Source organism: Gossypium raimondii, chromosome 13 (assembly GCF_025698545.1).
Source record: "Gossypium raimondii isolate GPD5lz chromosome 13, ASM2569854v1, whole genome shotgun sequence".
In the NCBI taxonomy this organism is placed as follows: domain Eukaryota; kingdom Viridiplantae; phylum Streptophyta; class Magnoliopsida; order Malvales; family Malvaceae; genus Gossypium; species Gossypium raimondii.
The window spans coordinates 23,598,410-23,617,500 of NC_068577.1; positions in this window are offsets into that span (position 1 = coordinate 23,598,410).

Consider the following 19,091-nt stretch of genomic DNA (forward strand, 5'->3'; position numbering starts at 1 on the left):
TTTTATTTTTTTATATATTGATTTATTTTTTGCGGCGTTTGTCATAAAAACGCTGCAAAAAAAATTCATTTTTAACAAAATGGCGCCATTTTGCTATTCATAATTTTTTTTATTTTGTTTTTTATAAATTGATTTATTTTTTGCGGCGTTTTTTATAAAACGCCGCTATTTCATTTTGAACAAAATGACGCCGTTTTGCTCTGCTAAAAATTTTTTATTTTATTTTTTATATATATATTGATTTATTTTTTGCGGCGTTTTTATATTGCTTACCTTTAGCGGCGTTTATCTTAAAAACGCCGCAAAAAATTATTTCATTTTGAACAAAATGACGCCGTTTTGCTATGCTAAAAATTTTTTATTTTATTTTTTATAAATTTATTTTTATAAAATAGAAAAAAACAAGTACTCTCAAAATAAATATTGTATATTTTAATAAGAAAACAAATGATAAAATGGTTGTAATTAATTATTAAGTTAGAATTATCTAAATTAAATAATTACCTATATATCCATATCATTTTATTTCATTTTATTTTTGTATTTTTTCTTATAATTTGGTCCTCTCCAAAATAAATAATTATACATAAATATCCAAATCAATCTATTACTTTTTTAACTTATTTATTAATTCTATTTAAACTAATATTTAAATATATCAAATGGTTTAGATTATTTTTTTAAATACAAAAGCATTAATTAATTGTATAAAATTTTATCATTTAACAAATCTCAAGTAAACCTTAACCTTAAACCCTCTAAATTAACCATTCAATACATATAAAGTCTATCTATTATATATCTCTTAAATAATTTAAACTATACTCATAATTTCAATATATTTGATTTATTATTATCTATTTTACAATTATATAAGAACATATTTACAATATAAATTAAAAAAATAATTAATCTAAACTCAAAACCTTAACTCGATCCCTGAATCTCTAAACCTTAAATCCCTAACTCTTAACCCCTAACATCTAACCCCTAAACCTTAAATCTCAACCCTTAAACCATAATCCCCAATTCATAATCCCTAAATCCATACTCCCTAAACCTTAAAATATGAACTCCTAAACCGGCCTTAAATCTTAAATTAATCATATACCCTAAACTAAAAACCCTAAACAAATTTATTATTATCTCTTTTATAATTATCTAAGAACATATTTAAAATAAAAATTAAAAAATAATTAATCTAAACCCAAAACCCTAACTCGACCCCTGAATCCCTAGCACGTCTAACCCCTAAACCTTAAATCTCAACCCTTAAACCATAATCCCCAATTCATAATCCCTAAATCCATACTCCTTAAACCTTAAAATATGAACTCCTAAACCGGCCTTAAATCTTAAATTAATCATATACCCTAAACTCAAAACCCTAAACAAATTTATTATTATCTCTTTTACAATTATCTAAGAACATATTTAAAATAAAAATTAAAAAATAATTAATCTAAACCCAAAACCCTAACTCGACCCCTGAATCCCTAGCACATCTAACCCCTAAACCCCTAATCCTTTAACCCTTAAACCTTAAATCCCAACCCCTAATCCATAATCCCTAAACCCTTACTTCCCTAAACCTTAAAATATGAACTCCTAAACCGGTCTTAAATCTTAAATAAATCATATACCCTAAACCAAAAACCCTAAACAAATTTATTTTATCTCTTTTACAATTATTTTAAATAATAGTATTTTAATTTTTCCTTGTGTTTTATTTCAAATTATTTCTACGTGTCATTATTTTTTTCTGAAGATTTTAAATATTCAATTAGAAATAAATTGAATTTTATTTAATATGAATAAACCAATTAAGATAAAATATTTTTAGCTGTGCTTTTCCAAAAACGCCGCCAAAGCCCCCAGCATTTTTTGCCGCTAAATCCCCGAAAGCTCAGAAAACGGCGTCGTTGGGCTTAGAATTTTTTGCGGCGTTTTCTTAAAAACGCCGCTAAATCCCCAAAAGCTCACAAAACGGTGTCGTTGGGCTTAGGTTTTCTTGCGGCGTTTTTGAGAAACCGTCGCTAAAGCCCTGAGCATTAGCGGCGCTTTCTTAAAAACGCCGCTAAAGCCCCGAAAGCTCACAAAACGGCGTCGTTGGGCTTAGGTTTTTTTGCGGCGCTTTCTCAAAAACGCCGCTAAGGCCCTGAGCATTAGCGGCGCTTTCTTAAAAACGCCGCTAAACCCTCGAAAGCTCACAAAACGTCGTCGTTGGGCTTATGTTTTTTTGCGGCGCTTTATCAAAAACGCCGCTAAAGCCCTGAGCGTTAGCGGCGCTTTCTTAAAAACGCCGCTAAATCCCCGAAAGCTTACAAAACGGTGTCGTTGGGCTTATGTTTTTTTGCAGCGCTTTCTCAGAAACGCCGCTAAATCCCCGAAAGCTCGAAAAACGGCGTCGTTGGGCTTAGGTTTTTTTGCGGCGCTTTCTCAAAAACGCCGCTAATGCTTATTTTCAGTGGCTTTTTCCGTAAAGCGCCGCTAATGATCGATCTTTAGCGGCGTTTTTTATCCAAGCGCCGCTAAAAACGCCACTAAAAGCCTGTTTTGGTGTAGTGTAAGCTCGTATAAACCATAAGCATAATATTACATTTTAATAATGAAATTTATAGGTTAAATATAAACCTATACCAATGTCTCAAGATTTACCAAACCATAATCATCAACTCAGAAATGATTAATTTCATTAATGTCGCATATATATATTGACCATTCATAACATGATAAGATTTCATGAGATATAATATATAATCATTAATATTTTTATAAGATTATATGTTTTTATATTTATTTACTTTCCATTCCATCCCCAACGCTCATTATAAGCCTAAACAACATTATTAATTCTCAATTCAGTGTATTCATCCATTACACAGATAGATTCATTTTAGCATAAATAATTTGCTCACATATAAATACATCATTTATCACATTAAACCTTTTATAACTTCATAATACATCCCAATTATGTACTTACCGTTTCATTCCCTTTTCTTACCTATTTCATATGCACAGTACAAGCATAATCATAAACATCAATCATATCCACAAGCTTGGCATAAGCCTAAGCACATCAACAACACATGTTAGTTCATTTAAACATGATTCATATGAATTTAACATGGATAACCATTATGCTTGAGCATAATTCAATTGGATTTATCATCCATCTCAGCATAACATATTTTCCACGTAGCTCACCATTTCAAAGCTTTTCATACATACATGTCTTGGTTCATATAGAACACTTACCATATCCTTGTAAATTTCATGCCCGTTGAACCAAATAGAATATCGTTGGATACGAGGGATAGCTCACACAAAGTGTGCTAAACATATAACCATAGTTCGTCAATTTTTTTACATATATGCTCACACGAGCTGTGAAAATGGGCCTGCTCACACAAGCCGTGGATCGAAACGTAGCTACATGATGCTGCTCACACGAGCTGTGGAGTATTTGCAACACATGTAGGAACTCAGCCACCAGTAGGACATTAAAGACTAGCGCCCGAAACATGTAAACCCTAATGACATGTCATTTGTATCCTATGAATTCCTGAGGTTCAAACGGGGCTTGATAATGGTCGTTCGTCGTTGGATTTACGTCGTTTCATAACATGATAAATTGTATAATAACATATACATATTGATTCATTTTCAATAAAATCATATAATAACATTCAATTTAATCAACAATATACATAATATAGTTCATACGAACTTACCTAGCAAAATTTTAAAAATGTCAAAGTATAGGGTCATTTTGGTAATTTACTATTCTCCCCGATTTTCCACCTGATCTTGATTTAAATTAATAATTTCATTCAATCTATTAATTTAGACAGTAAAAATGTATTTTATACAATTTAGTCATTTTGACATTTTACAAAATTACCCTAAAATTTTACTTTTATTCAATTTAGTCCTTGAGCCTAAAACATGCAAATTAACCATTTTTATTGAAATTTTAAACTATCCAAATATTCATATCCTCCATTTCAACCCATTTTTGCAACAATTTCATATCAAAACCTTGTACTTTTACTATTCAACAATTTAGTCCCTATTCGAAAAATTCATCAAAATCACTTAACAAAATACTTTAAATATCAAAAACCTTTTCAAAGTCACATTTGACTTGTAAATATTAAATAATAATATTTATGAACTTACTCATTGGATTTGGTGGCCCCGAAACCACTATTTTTGACACCACTGAAAAACGGGATGTTACACACCAGGTGTGATACGAGTCTCAAAGGCCTTAGATGCGTACATGAAAGAAAGAGAAAATCAAGATTCACTTTCTTGTTTTCAAGAAAATCAAGAAACCGAATCTTGGCCCAATTTTGCTATTTGGAGTGATTTCAAGAATCAAGAAAATCAAGATTTCAAATCGTGGAAATCTTGGTCCAAGAAACCGAATCTTGCAGCCAAAGCGCATTGGATCTCTGTTACGAGCATCAACGAGCCAATTTTGGTAGGAGATGGACTACAAGCCCAAGTTCTTGAAGGCAAGGCCCAATAAGAGGATTCCAAGCCCAACCAAGAAATCAAACCATACTTAGTTGAAAATCAGGCCAAATTGTTAAAGTGGCCCAATTTGTAAAAATTTTAATTGTTTAATTTAATTTTTAGACTTTAGGAGTATTATATGTAAAAATTCAGCTTAAGCAGCCCATTAAAATGACTTGTTCGAATTTCCCTCTTAAATTTGTTAATTAGGTTTTTTTTAAGTTTTCCTAATGAGATGAGGAAATAGTTATAGGGCCTATTTATAGGCATGGCTGGCCACCCTTGTTACACACATTACAAATACACCCTTGTTACCGCAAAAAAGTCAGTCGAAAAAGTTAAAAAATTGAAAAAGACGAAATCCAATAAAATTTTAAAAAAAAGATTCAACGGGTTAAGTTTGGCGCCCAAAATTTCCAGATAAAAAATTAAATATTTAAGGACATTCCAAAATTAATTTCGTGATTTTTGGAGATCGGGAACACCTCGAACGAAGTTGTCAAGTTACTCTACAGTTTTTCAAGTTTTTCGATTTTAGCAATTTTTATTGATTCTTAACTGTAGGTTTTCATTTGTTTGCCTTTATTCTTCCTTTACACTATCTAACACCTTATTGTTTCTTATGTTAGTAGGATTTTAAGGTGTGCACAATTCTTCCTCGGTGCAACATCAATTTAATTGGTGTCTCGTCAGTTTTTGGCATCTTAGTGCAAATTAGGACTCTTTGGTAGTTTCGGTTCATACACTTTCTAATTGGTTGATATAGACTCTACTAAAGAACTCACAAGACTGAATTCTATCTCATTGAGAATTTGATTTTTCTTTTTGAGTGACTAATGGTGAGGTTTGCTAATTTTTCTTTTGAGTGTTGAGTATTTGTTTTACAGGTATTTCAAAAAAAAAGAGAAAAAAAAATAAGATGGTAGTCTGCCGCACCCTTAACATCCAAATGGGAGACGATTGTGATAACCAAAGGACCAATATTTTCCATTCTAGGTGTTTTATAAAAGGTAACTTATGTTCACTTATTATTGATAGTGGGAGTTGTTCGAATGTAGTTAGCATCTATTTGGTGGATTCCTTAAAGTTACCTTGTATCGAGCACCCTAAGCCGTATCTCCTTCAGTGGCTTAATGAATGCTCAGAAGTTAAAGTTATAAAATAGTCCTTGATCACTTTTAAGCTTGGGAATTACGAGGATGAGGTATGGTGTGATGTGGTCCCAATGCATGCGGCACACTTACTCCTTGGACGGCCTTAGCAATTTGATCGTGATGTTACACACCAAGGCAAGCTTAATAGATACTCTATTGTGTTTAAAGGCCGAAAATTCACTCTTGCTCCTTTAAATCCCAGTGATGTATATAAAGATCAATTAAAAATGATGAAATTTTGTGAGGGGTGAGGGAGAAAGGACAAATAAAAAAGATAGAGAGAAAAGAGGCTAGTAGTGAAAAAAGTCAAAATTTAAATGTCCCAAAGGTGAGTGAATCCGCAAGTGGTAAAAATAGAGTGAAAATTTTAATTGCAACAAAAAAAGATGTGCGGAGAGACCTATTCAATGAACAACCTTGTATCCTTGTGAGGTTTAGGAAAAATTATTTATCTCTATCTAACATTAATGAAAATTTGCCTAGTGTGTTTCAATGATTTTCGTAGGATTATGAGGATGTTTTTAGTGAGGCCCCTAAAGGTTTACCACATTTGCGTGGGATAGAATACTTCCATTGGCCACATATGAAAGATAACTTCCAACTTCAATACCTTTCCGATGAAAGACGCTTTCATACGATCAACATAGGCAAAGATGAAATCACACTACATGAGCCCGAAGGCAAGCGAGGTAAGGAAATTTTATCAACCGAGTCCCGTGCAGATTTGAAAATTATTGATAAAACTTTTGGTGACTTAATTCTTAAAAGATCCTCTCATTTTGATCCCATTAATTGTTATTCTTCGATTGTGGTTGATAAAGTCATTACGAAAGGAAGCATGAGTTGTTATTTTTTTTATTTGCCTTGTGTAAAATCCGTGAATTTGTGCAAATCTGTTTTGGTGAATAAGGTAACAAAATTTGCCAAAATTTTTTTCAATTTATATTCGTGCCTTAAATAGTTTAGGTGGTTGTACATGAAGTTTGAGCTCCATTTGACAAAGGTTAACTCAACAACAGAGCTTCGACTACACTATGCCCTCGATGAGCGAAGGTTTGTATTAAATGGAAAAGGTAAAATCGACCCTTCTTCTTCTGCTTATAAAGGTAAGATACTTGAAACTTTTGAAACAGTTTTGTACTCCTCAGATAGTGAAAAAGATCGTGTTGATGATTTAATTTTTGTAAAACACTTAGATCGAAACGTGCTTGACTGTCCTATTTTATTTAGTGATGATCTATCTGTTTTGATGGTTGATAAAAAGATTCTTGTTTTTGATAATGCATGTGTGAGTGAATCTATAGACCGTCAATTACTACATGGTATGATTGTGCAACTCTATGATCCGTGTGAACCTTTTCAAATACCTACTTGTGATGATTACGTTTACCATTTCATTTATTACTCGCGATTTATTCATGGTTTGTGGAAACAATTTGAGATGATTAAATGCCTTATAACATGTCCATCTTTGTTTCAAATATTTGACGAGGCATTGGCGAGTAAATTACCTTGTTTGTATGGTAATCTGAATCTGTCCATTCGCATCCGTTATACTTGTTTTGTTATGATTATGTTTGGACTACAAGTTCTACTTTCAATGTGGTTGACTTATCTCCATTTGATTTTTCAAATTCGAGGACGAATCTTTTTGAGGAAGGGGGGAATGATACGAGTCACAAAGGCCTTAGATGCGTACACGAAAGAAAGAGAAAATCAAGATTCACTTTCTTGTTTTCAAGAAAATCAAGAAACCAAATCTTGGCTCAATTTTACTGTTTGGAGTGATTTCAAGAATCAAGAAAATCAAGATTTCAAATCTTGGAAATCTTGGTCCAAGAAACCGAATATTGAAGCCAAAGCGCATTGGATCTCCGTTATGAGCATCAACGAGCCAATTTCGGTAGAAGATGGACTACAAGCCCAAGTTCTTGAAGGCAAGGCCCAATAAGAGGATTCCAAGCCCAACCAAGAAGTCAAACCATACTTAGTTGAAAATCAAGTCAAATTGTTAAAGTGGCCCAATTTGTAAAAATTTTAATTGTTTAATTTAATTTTTAGACTTTAGGAGTATTATATGTAAAAATTCGGCCCAAGCAGCCCATTAAAATGACTTGGCCAAATTTCCCTCTTAAATTTGTTAATTAGGTTTTTTTTTAAGTTTTCCTAATGATATTAGGAAATAGTTCTAAGGCCTATTTATAGGCATGGCCGGCCACCCTTGTTACACACATTACAAATATATTAAATTTTCAGATTTTTCTGTTCGCAAATTCTCTTGAGTTTTTCTCCAAGAATTTTCTCTTGAGTTTTCTTTAGAAGTAGTTTTAACAATCTCTTTGATTGTGGGAGCCATCTTCAGCCTTCTTCTTGCCATTGATCTTCATTGGAGGGGAGATTAGAGCCGTTGGAAGGGAGTTGTGAAATCTTTCGGGATTTCAAGGCTTCTTAGGACTTTATCTTTATCTTCTTGCTGTTCAATTTCTTTTAAATTTCTGCTTGTGTTGATTTTTATTAGCTAATTTGTTTTTTGTTCTTGTTGCGTTTCAACCTTTCCAAAACTCCAAGATCTGATTCGGCCCTTCCTTGGACATAAAGAAACGTTTTTGATTTCACAAAACCCCCTCTTTTCTTGCCGTCCAATCCCTAGAATTAGTTTCAATTGATTTCGTAATCTATTTTAATTTATTTGCTGTTTTGTGTTCTTTGATAGATTCGTCTGATTGGAAGTTAATCTTGGGGCTTAATTTCGTGTTCTTGGCTTCCAAGAACATCTATTGATAAGTGTTTTGATTCTTGACTGTTCTTTATTGATTTGGGGATTTTTAGTTTCCAGATCTTATTGATTCTAATTAAGTTTTGCTGTTTCATTTCAGATCCAAACGTTAGAGTTTTTGTAGGAGTTTCCCGTGACTTGACAACTCGATCTTGGTCCACGCGCAACCCCCTTTCAAGGTGCCATGTATCGATTGGACTATACGACAACTTTAAATGAACCATTAGAGAAGGTTTGTTATAGATATTACTAAGGAATAATTATATTTACTTATGTATATATTTATTCATTGAATGATATAATATTTTTCTTGAATTATACTATTAAAGTTGAGGAATAAATTCAAATGCTTTGGATATACTTGTGGTTATTTAAATTAAGTGAAATCCACTTAATGTGGATTGGTTCCCATTTTTGTAGGTTAGGTATATAGTAGACTCGGATTCAGCATCCTACAAGAATCCCGTACTCAACATTAATGATGTTTTCTTTTGTGTTTTTGGCATGTACCTAGGGTGTAATTATGTCCTAGAAGTTGAATCTTTTGAATATGTGATTATAAGTTTGTATATATATAGATATGTGTTTATGGAACATGTTTTGTGATGGTTGAATTTGCTTGTATGTATGTTTCATGCTATAAATTCAATGAGATTGGTTATTTTGGGAAATGTATGCCATGATTTATTGAGTTAGTATATGTTCGTAAAAGGTATGGATTAGATGTATAGAATAGAAAGATTTGAAATAATTGAATGAATATTGAATTGTGGTGTTAATGAGGGTACATTGGTTAGGCACTTGAATTATAGGTAATTGGTATTTTTGGACTTGTATGAGAATTTTTTTATCATGATTTTAGTATGGTTTTAAGCATGGTTTGGTAGCCAAGTTAAGTATAAGATTTCCTTGTTTTGGAAGCAATTTGGGGTACACACAGCTTGGGACACGGGCTGCCACACGACAGTGTGACTGACACGGTCTATCCTTACGGTCGTGTGTCTTATTAACTTAAGGAGTAGGTTTCACACAGCCTGCGACATAGCCGTGTGTCTTAAAATAGTTAGTTACATAGTCTGAAACACGACCAGTGACACAGTCGTGTAACCCAACATCGATTCTCACACGGGCGGACGCATGAGCTGGGACACAGCCGTGTGTCTGAACTTTAAATATCCACACAGTTTGGGTTGTGACACGTGGCCTTGTGTCCCCTGATTCAAAAATTTTAAAAAATTTCCCAACATTTTGCATTTTGTTTCGAGTTTATCCCAGAGTGTTTCCAATTTAATTTTAGGGCTTTATAAACTCGCTTTAAGATCTGTTTCGCTACATATAGTTATGATTGGTATGTGATTTGAATTATTATCATTATGTTCTAATATTTTTGTTAAAAATTAAATGTTAAATGTTTGACATGTTATCGTAATACTCCATGATCCTAATTCGACGATAGAGATATGTTAGGGGTGTTACAACTTCCCCTTTTCAAATCACTCCACCACGTCACCGTTTACCCCCTCATCGTTTCTTGCCAAACACCTTAACCTCGCCTTTGTTCACCCTTTTCCCTTATTCCCACTATTCACCACTAGTGGCATCTCTGCCAACTTTTCACACCGTCGTTCGCCCCTTCCCTTCCATTTTCAATCTACTCCACCCTTACCCTTCCTCCTTTGACCTCATCATTCCCATCTCTCCCCCTCTTCATCCATTATTCACATCGTTGTTGGCCTCTTCGCTATCTTCTTTGTCACTGACCTCCCTTATCTCATCCTCCCACCACCATCACATGAGCTACCGCCGCCATCCATCCCCCACTACCTTTTTTGTTTATTTCATTTATTATTTTTATATTTTTTATAATTAGTCGTAGTATTTTTCCTATTATTATACTTTAGTTAAGTTGTTTTTCTCTCATTAGTTTTAGTTTTACTCTTAGTATTAGGATTAGATTTTAATTCTACTACTTTTAGCTTATTTAGTAAGTCAATTTTCGTTAGGAGGTGAACTGAACTTGGGTCATTGTGTTTCATATTTCAAATTGTTCATCTACTATATTAATTAGTATTGATGCTGATATATCTAGTTGTCATCTTTTTGTTGCAAGTACATTATGACAAATACGAGAGGAAAAACCAAGATCGTTGTCCCTGCCTCTAAAAAGTAGAAGGCACTAGGTGCATCTTCGTCCTTATCCCTAACCATAGTCCCGAGACATGTGTATCTCCAATTTAGTCTGAGTCAACATGAAGACCAGTTTCAACATCTTAAGGAGCGACTCTTGGGGTTGGGTCCTTGCATTGATTGGGAGGCTCTACAGGCGGTTCATTCTGCTACCAAGGTTCGAGTATTGATCGACACGGTGCCATGGGATCGGTTTTTTACCATTGTGGAGCCCACATATGTCAAACTCACATTAGATTTTTGCTCGACTTTCTTCCTACAACTGACTATTTCATAGTCGGATCAGCCTCGCACTATCTCTTTCAAACTTGGGTGTACGATACATTACTTAAGCATCTCGGGCTTCGGAGTTGCCCTTGGACTATATTCCAAGGAGTTTATAAGTAACCTTGAGTTTCTGTCACTTTTCAGGTAGATTCATCGACCAACCCCACTTTGGTGTTTCGATATTACCGAGACTAAGTCACAGTATAACCCGAGTCAATCGAAGGTGACATGTTCACCTTCAGATTTGCACTATATTCATGCCATTTTGGCTCATACATTAACTGGTCGGAAGGACTGGTTCTCTACATACAGTCCAGTTAAAGGTGGAGTTGTGCTTATTGAGAACAATTCACCTTGTAAGATAATTGGTATTGGTACAGTTCAGATCAGGGTACATGAAAAAATTATGAGGACATTGTCAAATGTCAGACATGTGTCTGATTTGAAGAAAAATCTCATCTCCTTAAGTATCTTAGACTCAAATGGTTGTAGGATCTTCATCGAGTCAAACGACATTAAGGATCTTGTGGAGCTCTTGTTCTGATGAGAGGATAGAAAATTGACAACCTATACATTTTGCAAGGTCTAACGGTGATTGGTGTGAAAGAAATTAAAGAAGCAAAGTCGAAACAGTCGCCACGTCGTGATGAGGACTCACGAGATGTTGCGACAAAGCGATGAAATCCATTCTTTATAAATTCTAAATCAACTTGGTTGTGGCACATGCGACTCGGTCATATGAGTGAGAAAGGTATGACTATTTTGAGTAAAATAAGTCTTCTTATAGGCACCAGAGTTGGAAACTTAGATTTCTACTAGTACTGCATTTATAAGAAGCAGACGCAAGTAAAATTTCATTTGACAGTGCACAGGACTAAAAGGACCCTTGAATACATTCATTCTACTTTATGGGCACTGACTCAAGTCACCTCCAAAGGAGGTAGCAGATATCTCTTAACTTTTATTGATGACCACTCCAAGAGAGTTTGTATTTATTTCCTGAAGCACAAAAATGAAGTCTTTGGGATCTTTAAGCAATGGAAGACCTTCTAAAAAAGTAGACTGGAAAGCCCGTAAAGCGTTTAAGCATGGATAATAGTCTCGAGTTCTGTTCAGCTAAATTTAATGATTACTGCAAAAAATAAGGAATTGAAAGACATCGCACAGTTGTTGGCACCCCGCAACAAAATAGTGTTACTGAAAGGATGAACAAAACTTTACATGAAAGAGCTCAGTGTATGCCTTCCAACGCAGACTTAGAAAAGCACTTTTGGGCAGAAGCTGTGAACCTAGCAAGCTATTTGGTGAACCAATCCCCACATCGAGCATTGGATGGAAAGGTTCCTAAAGAGATATGGTCGAGTAATCTTTCAGATTACTCTAACCTTAGAGTATTCGATTGTCCTACTTATACATGAGCTAGTCAGGAAAAGCTCGAACCAAGGGTCGTGAGATGTATCTTTTTGAGTTTCACTATCGGGGTAAAATATTTTAAGCTATGGTGCTCGAAAACTAAAAACAAACTATGGTGAGTAGAGATGTTATCTTTGATGAAAGTAAGATGTTTCACTTGAAAGAGGATTCGTCTACTCCTGCTGACACAATAAAATAGATAAATTTGAGCAAGGTGGAGCCAAAACAGTCGCCACATTGTGACAAGGACACCTAGGACATCACAATGACGTGAAAACTTCACAAGGTAGAAGCAAAACAGAGGCAACATTACGACGAAGAGAACTGGGATGTCGTGATGAAATTCTCACGAACTCAAGGCTGAAGTTTTTTCGGTACAAAAGGAGGTTAATAAAGAAACTTCAGTTCAATTAAAGATCCCACAATAATTATGAAATTATCTCACGACAAGGTAAGACATGAGGTCAAACCACCTTAGAAGTTCTGTCGTGGAAACCTATTAGCATATGCTCTAAATGTTGCCGAGAGTATTGAGTTAGTCGATCCTTCTAATTACTTTGAGGCGGTTTAGGCTCCTAATTCCAACAAGTGACTTGCGGCTATGGAAGAGGAGAAGGAATCCCTTCAAAAGAACGAGACTTGGAAACTCGTAAAACCACCCACCAGAAAGAAGATAGTTGGTTGCAAATGGGTGTTCGAAAAGAAGGAAGGATCAAGTTTGGATGACACAAGATACAATGCAAGGTTGGTCGCAAAGGGCTACAGTTAAGTGGAGAGATTTTATTTTCCCAATTTTTTCTCTCTTTTTGTAAAGTATACATCCATTCAGGCGTTATTAGCCCTTCTTTCAGTATACAACCTTGAATTAGAACAGTTAGAGGTGAAGACTGCATTCCTTCATGGCGACCTAAAAGAGGATATTGATATGCATCAACCTGAAGACTTTAGGATTGAAGGAAAGGAAGACCATGTTTGCCTTCTACAAAAATAATTGTACAGTCTGAAGTAGTCTCCTCAGTAGTGGTATAAGAAGTTTGATTCTTTCATGTTAAGCATTAGTTTTGTTCGAAGTAAGTATGACAACTATGTGTATTTGCATCATCTTGATGATGGATCATTTATATATTTGATGCTTTATGTTTTATGATATGCTAATTGCGACTAAGGATCCATCTAAAATTGATCGGTTAAAAACCATTACTAACTCTAGGTTCAAGATGAAAGACCTTGGTGTGGTTAAGAATATTTTAGGGATGGAAATTTTCAGAAATAGAAACTTCAGAAAGATATTTTTTTCTCAGAAAAGGTACATCGAAAGAATTCTTGAGCAATTTGGAATGCAAAATTCAAAATCAGTTAGTACTCCCTTAGCTGCACGCTTCAGAATTTTAACTTCAAAGATACCATAAACCAAATATAAAGAAAAGTACATGTCCTCGATTCCCTACTCCAGTGCAGTTAAAAGTTTATGTATGCAATGGTTTGCACTCACCTCGATATTTCATATGTTGTTAGTGTTGTAAGTAGATACATGGCTAAACTCGAAAAATTACACTGGCAAGCAGCTAAATGGATTCCCAAGTATTTTAGGGGCATATCCATTGTTTGTTTGGAATTCAGAAGAAGTTCAGAGGGTTTAGTTGGCTATGTGGACTTAGATTATGCAAAAGATTTAGACCAAAGAAGATCTCTCACAGGTTATCTATTCGCTTTTGGCAATTGTGCTATTAGCTGGAAAGCCACGCTTCAAGCCACCATGGCTTTGTCGACTACTAAAGAAGAATATATGGCAATCATAGAAATTGTGAAAGAAGTCATTTGGTTGAGAGGCCTATTCGGGGAGCTGGTTAATAAACACGACGCGGTTGTTGTATATTGCGATAGCCAAAGTACCATATATCTCACTAAAGATTAGATGCATCATGAAAGAATAGAGCACATAGATATTCGATCACTTTGTTTGGTAGGTGGTTACTCAATGAGATGTTCAGATTCATAAGATTGACACAAAAAGTAATCCAGCCGATATGATGACCAAAAGTCTTCCAATTTTCAAGTTCAAACATTGTTTGGACTTGGTTAGTATCTTGCAAAGATCAAGTTAAGCCCGTAACGAGGAACAACAAATGAAGACATGTGAAAATACAAGTCAATGTGGAGATTTGTGGATTGTGCCTCATATTTTCGAACGAAACAGAGTCGACATTGCTACGAGGAAGAGTCGACGTCCAGACAACGTGACACTCGATGTCCCAGTGAGAAGGAACTAACATCCCGACAAGGCGACATACGACGTGACGACATGTTCCCATATAAACCGAGTTTCTTCTCTTAATTAAACTCTTATTTTTTTCCTAGTCGAACTCTGATTAATTTAGGATATTTTAGTCATATTTGACCTCCGAATTTGGCCAATTATAAGGCCTTAGTAACCCTAGAATAAAGAATACAACATATTACAACATAACACAATTAAGAAAAGGCTTTAACAGATCTTTAAGAAAATTTTGTGTTTTAGTCGAAGGGTTTTGTATTCAGGATTCAGGATTAGTTTTTTATCATCTCGATCTTGTACTCTTCGATTATTTGCTCATTAGTGGTCTTTTTTTTTACCCATGGTTTTTTATCCTCTTTTCTAGAGATGAGTTTTTCCACGTAAAATTGTGTGTTTAAATTTCTCTATTTTTCGCTTTCATTGTTTATACGGGTCGATCACCTACAAAAAGTAAGTTTTTTAATCGAAAACAATAAACCAGTTTTTACTGAGTTAGGTGCTCCTGGAAGCTCCTTTATATGCTGACTCTTGGGATTTATGTTTCATTAGGACTAGGTGCATGTAGCAACGACCGTTGAGTCTTCATGGTTCTGCTTCCTACACATCATAGATGAAATATTTTGATGAATGTAATTTTATGTTCAAAAGCACCTAATATCATGTATTGATTGATTGTAATTTCATCTGAACATGGTTATGTTGGACATGGTATGAAGGCAAACTTATACCATTTGTTTTCCAGAATGCATAAAGCTCTTGAAATGAAGTCTCCCTCAATGAAATATGCAGTAGCTTTTGGATTTTCACTAAAGTCCACCATCCTTCCCAAGTAATTAAATTAGTCTTTATGATATTGTGGAAGTCTAGGGTGGAAATGGAAATAGGTCATCTTGTCTGTGCTGTCATTTCAATATAATTCCAGATTGTTATTATCTTGGTTTTGTAAAATACTAGGTAAATCCCTATATATCCTTAGAGAATAGAGAGAATTCTCAGTTAATTTTATTACAGTAGGTCCAAACCATGCTATTTGCTCACAGACCTTCTTTATTTAGGTTTCTCATACTCAAAAGTGCTAATCTATTTAGAGGTGAGCATTCGATCAAATCGAATCGAATCGAATCGAAAATTTTCGAGTTAATTGAGTTTTCGAATCTCATTTTATCATCCTAACTTTATTTGAAATTTTCTCGAATCGAGTCGAATGAGATGGAATTCAAATCGAATCGAATCGAACATATTTGTTCAAGTTAAATTTTAAAAAATAATTTTGGGTCCTTGTAACCACTGTCACCCATCGTAATAAAATTTGTCCACCTTAATCAATTTTTTTATTAACTTTCATCACCTCATAATTTATTTATTAAATTTTTATATACTGGTTAGCTTCTTTGCTTGCTTAGTTGTTTCAATTATCTTCAGATTCTTGTCACTATGTATTTTGGAATTAAAAATATATTAAATGTAAAAATATGATTTTTAATAAAAGTTATTTTAAAAATAAAATGTGAAATTGATACCAATATAAAATTTTAACACGAATATTTTATGGCATAATTAATAATTCAATTTTAATATAAATATTCAATATGACTAAACAATTCAATAATATAAATAATATAAAATGTGAAATTTAATTTAATAATATAAATAGTAGATATAAATAAAATTATTACTATTTATGTTTAGTGCTTTTTTGGATAATTTTGATTTTTTATTTGTGAGTAAAGGGTGAGAAGTAAAAGTTTAGGGGGAAAATAAAAAGTTTTGGGGAATAAAAGTTTGAGGGAAAGTAAATAAGGGGGAGTAAAATTTTGGAGGAAAAATATTTAAAAAAAATGGAGGAGGGAGGGTTTGGGGTAGATGAGAGGTGGGATGGGAAGGGAATAAAAGTTTTAGGGGAAAAGTGGGAGGGAGAAAAAATTTTGGGGTAAAATAAAAGGTTTTTAGGGTTTTTAGGAGTAAAATTTTGAGAAAAAGTAAATGGAAGAGTAAAATTTTGGTGGGAAATGGATTTTGAGTAGATTGGGGGGTTGGGAGGGGAGGGGAGTAAAAGTATTGGGGGAAAGTGGGAAGAAGTAAAAGTTTTGAGGGAAAAGTAAAAAAATTTGGGAGTTTGGGGTAAAAATGTAAAATATTATAGTTTGATATTCTAATTATTCGAGTTATTCGAATTCGAAAACTTAACTCGATTCGAACTCGAAATTTGAAAATAAAATTCGAGTTGATTCGAATAACTCGATTCGTTTAACTCGAAATTCGAATTTTTTTTTATTTTTTCAAGTTGAATCGAGTTTTGCTCACACCTAAATCTATTAGATTAGTATTCATTTTCTAATTTCTATTCCCCTATACTTTAAGCTGTTAATGGAGTTAACTACCTCGCCTGGCCGGAGTTTGCTATTACAATCTGGCCATGCGACTACCTCGACCTCCACTTCGTCAAAATTAGGAATTCATGAATACATATGTAGGATACTTGTAACTCCTTTGTTCCTTGTTTGCATGATTCACATGTGCTTTCAAAGTAACCGATCATGATGGGATTTACACCGTACATATGTTAAGACCTTAATAGAAGGAAACCATCCCTATAAACACCTTGCTCAGTTTGGAGAAGGAATCCTCTTCCTCTCGATCAGCTCCTTCTACCTCTCAACCAAACCAAAATCAATTAAATCTCTTTTACGGAGAGCACTACCGTGTGAACCGTTACGTAAACCTCCTACCTCAATTCTCCCTCAACAGTTAACACCTTTCTGATTGATTATCTCAACTTTAAAGCCTTAGCTTATGTCATCTTACCAAAGACTACGTAGAGATGACAAGAAAATGTAACATAAGCACGAACCAATATACAATCTTATTAAAATCTATATTATATTAAGTATGATATAAAAATATATAATACCTTAAACATAATTATAACACAAAAAAATAACAGGATTGCCAGATCTAGTCTATATATATATATATATATATCAGAATATAGGTGTAATGGTATAGAAAATATTGGCATACAATGAAGTTATCTTTTAAGTACTGGACTACGACAATATCTATCAGTTTTGAGGGGACTCTGATAAAAGATTCCAAAGAGAGCAGTTTACAGTTTTGAGTGATGGTAGGGTAAAAGTATGTGTTGTACAGTTTGAAGTAGTTGGGGAATTATATCACAGGACCTTACCATGTTGTCTTTTACAAGAGAGCTTCGAAGGAGGCAAGAGTAACATGGCCTTCATGTGCTAAACAAAAGCCAAAGTCCTTTTCAACCATAAAAGTGAAAATAATTTGCCTCTTAGACTTTTCTTGGCTCAACAAACCACACCGTATTTCGGTGATCATCAGTGGGCCTTTCTCGTCTCCTGTTTATTCTCAAACCATTTCTCTCCGAACCAATCTCATTCACAGAACATGCAAGTGTCTTTCATGGACTGTGACTCATGGGGTAATCATTTTGCTGTTTTTTTTTTTTTTTTTGCAGTAAATCTTGCATTGATCCCTCAACCTGTCAACATAAAAACAACTTGATTTTGCCTTTCTTTTCAGTTGGTCAACATTTTAGGATTATAAGGAAGATTTGGGTTAAGTTGAAAAATGCAACTATATGTTGCATATTAGTATCCATTAAGACCTTCAAACCAATGTACTTACGTTTGTTCTAGTGCCTTGTTGGGGATTTAAGGATCTGATTTGTCATGAAAACGTTTAGGGGGTCTTAGCCTGAGGAAAACAAAAAGAAAAAACCAAATCAGACACCACATCTATTGCCATTTTGGAACACTTTGTGAGCCTAGAACATGGAGGCATTTGAAGAATAGCAATTATTGTCTCTAAAACTATATAAAAAAAATATTTCCTTATTTTAAGTGGTGGAGATTTCAGAGAGGACCACATTCAAAAGAAAACCCATCGGCCCTTTGGGACATTCTTTTCCAAACTGCACCCAACACTCAAGGGGCTTTTATGCCCTGGCATGTTTGGCTTAATTTCCATTTTTCTGATTAAAAATGGCTAACTGAATTGAAATGCTGACCATGTAAGGAGAAAAAAAAAGCAATTCTATGATCAAAACCTGCAAATGTAACAGTAAAAAACCACATGGGTTTCTGCAAAAAGCCTTTGGATACTGCATGCAGTGAAAAATTGTTGTGTTTCTTGTGCCTTTCAGACTCAGACCACAGAATCACAAGCCAAAACAATCACAAATATCCAAAACCAACAAAACTGTTGTACAGTTCCCTCCAGTACACTTACTATCGGTCCCTGATTTCAGGTAGAGACACACACAGAGATGAACCAAGGCAAACTCCTTGTAAATTATAAAGAACTATAGTAAAAGGACTAAATGCATTAAAAATGCATTCTACATTGTGTTAGGAAATATATTAGAAAACAAATAGTTAGTATTGAAAGGATAAATAAATTGAGTGTAAATAAATAAAATAATTAATATGCCGTGGAATCTTGATCGATGTTCTTATATAGTAAA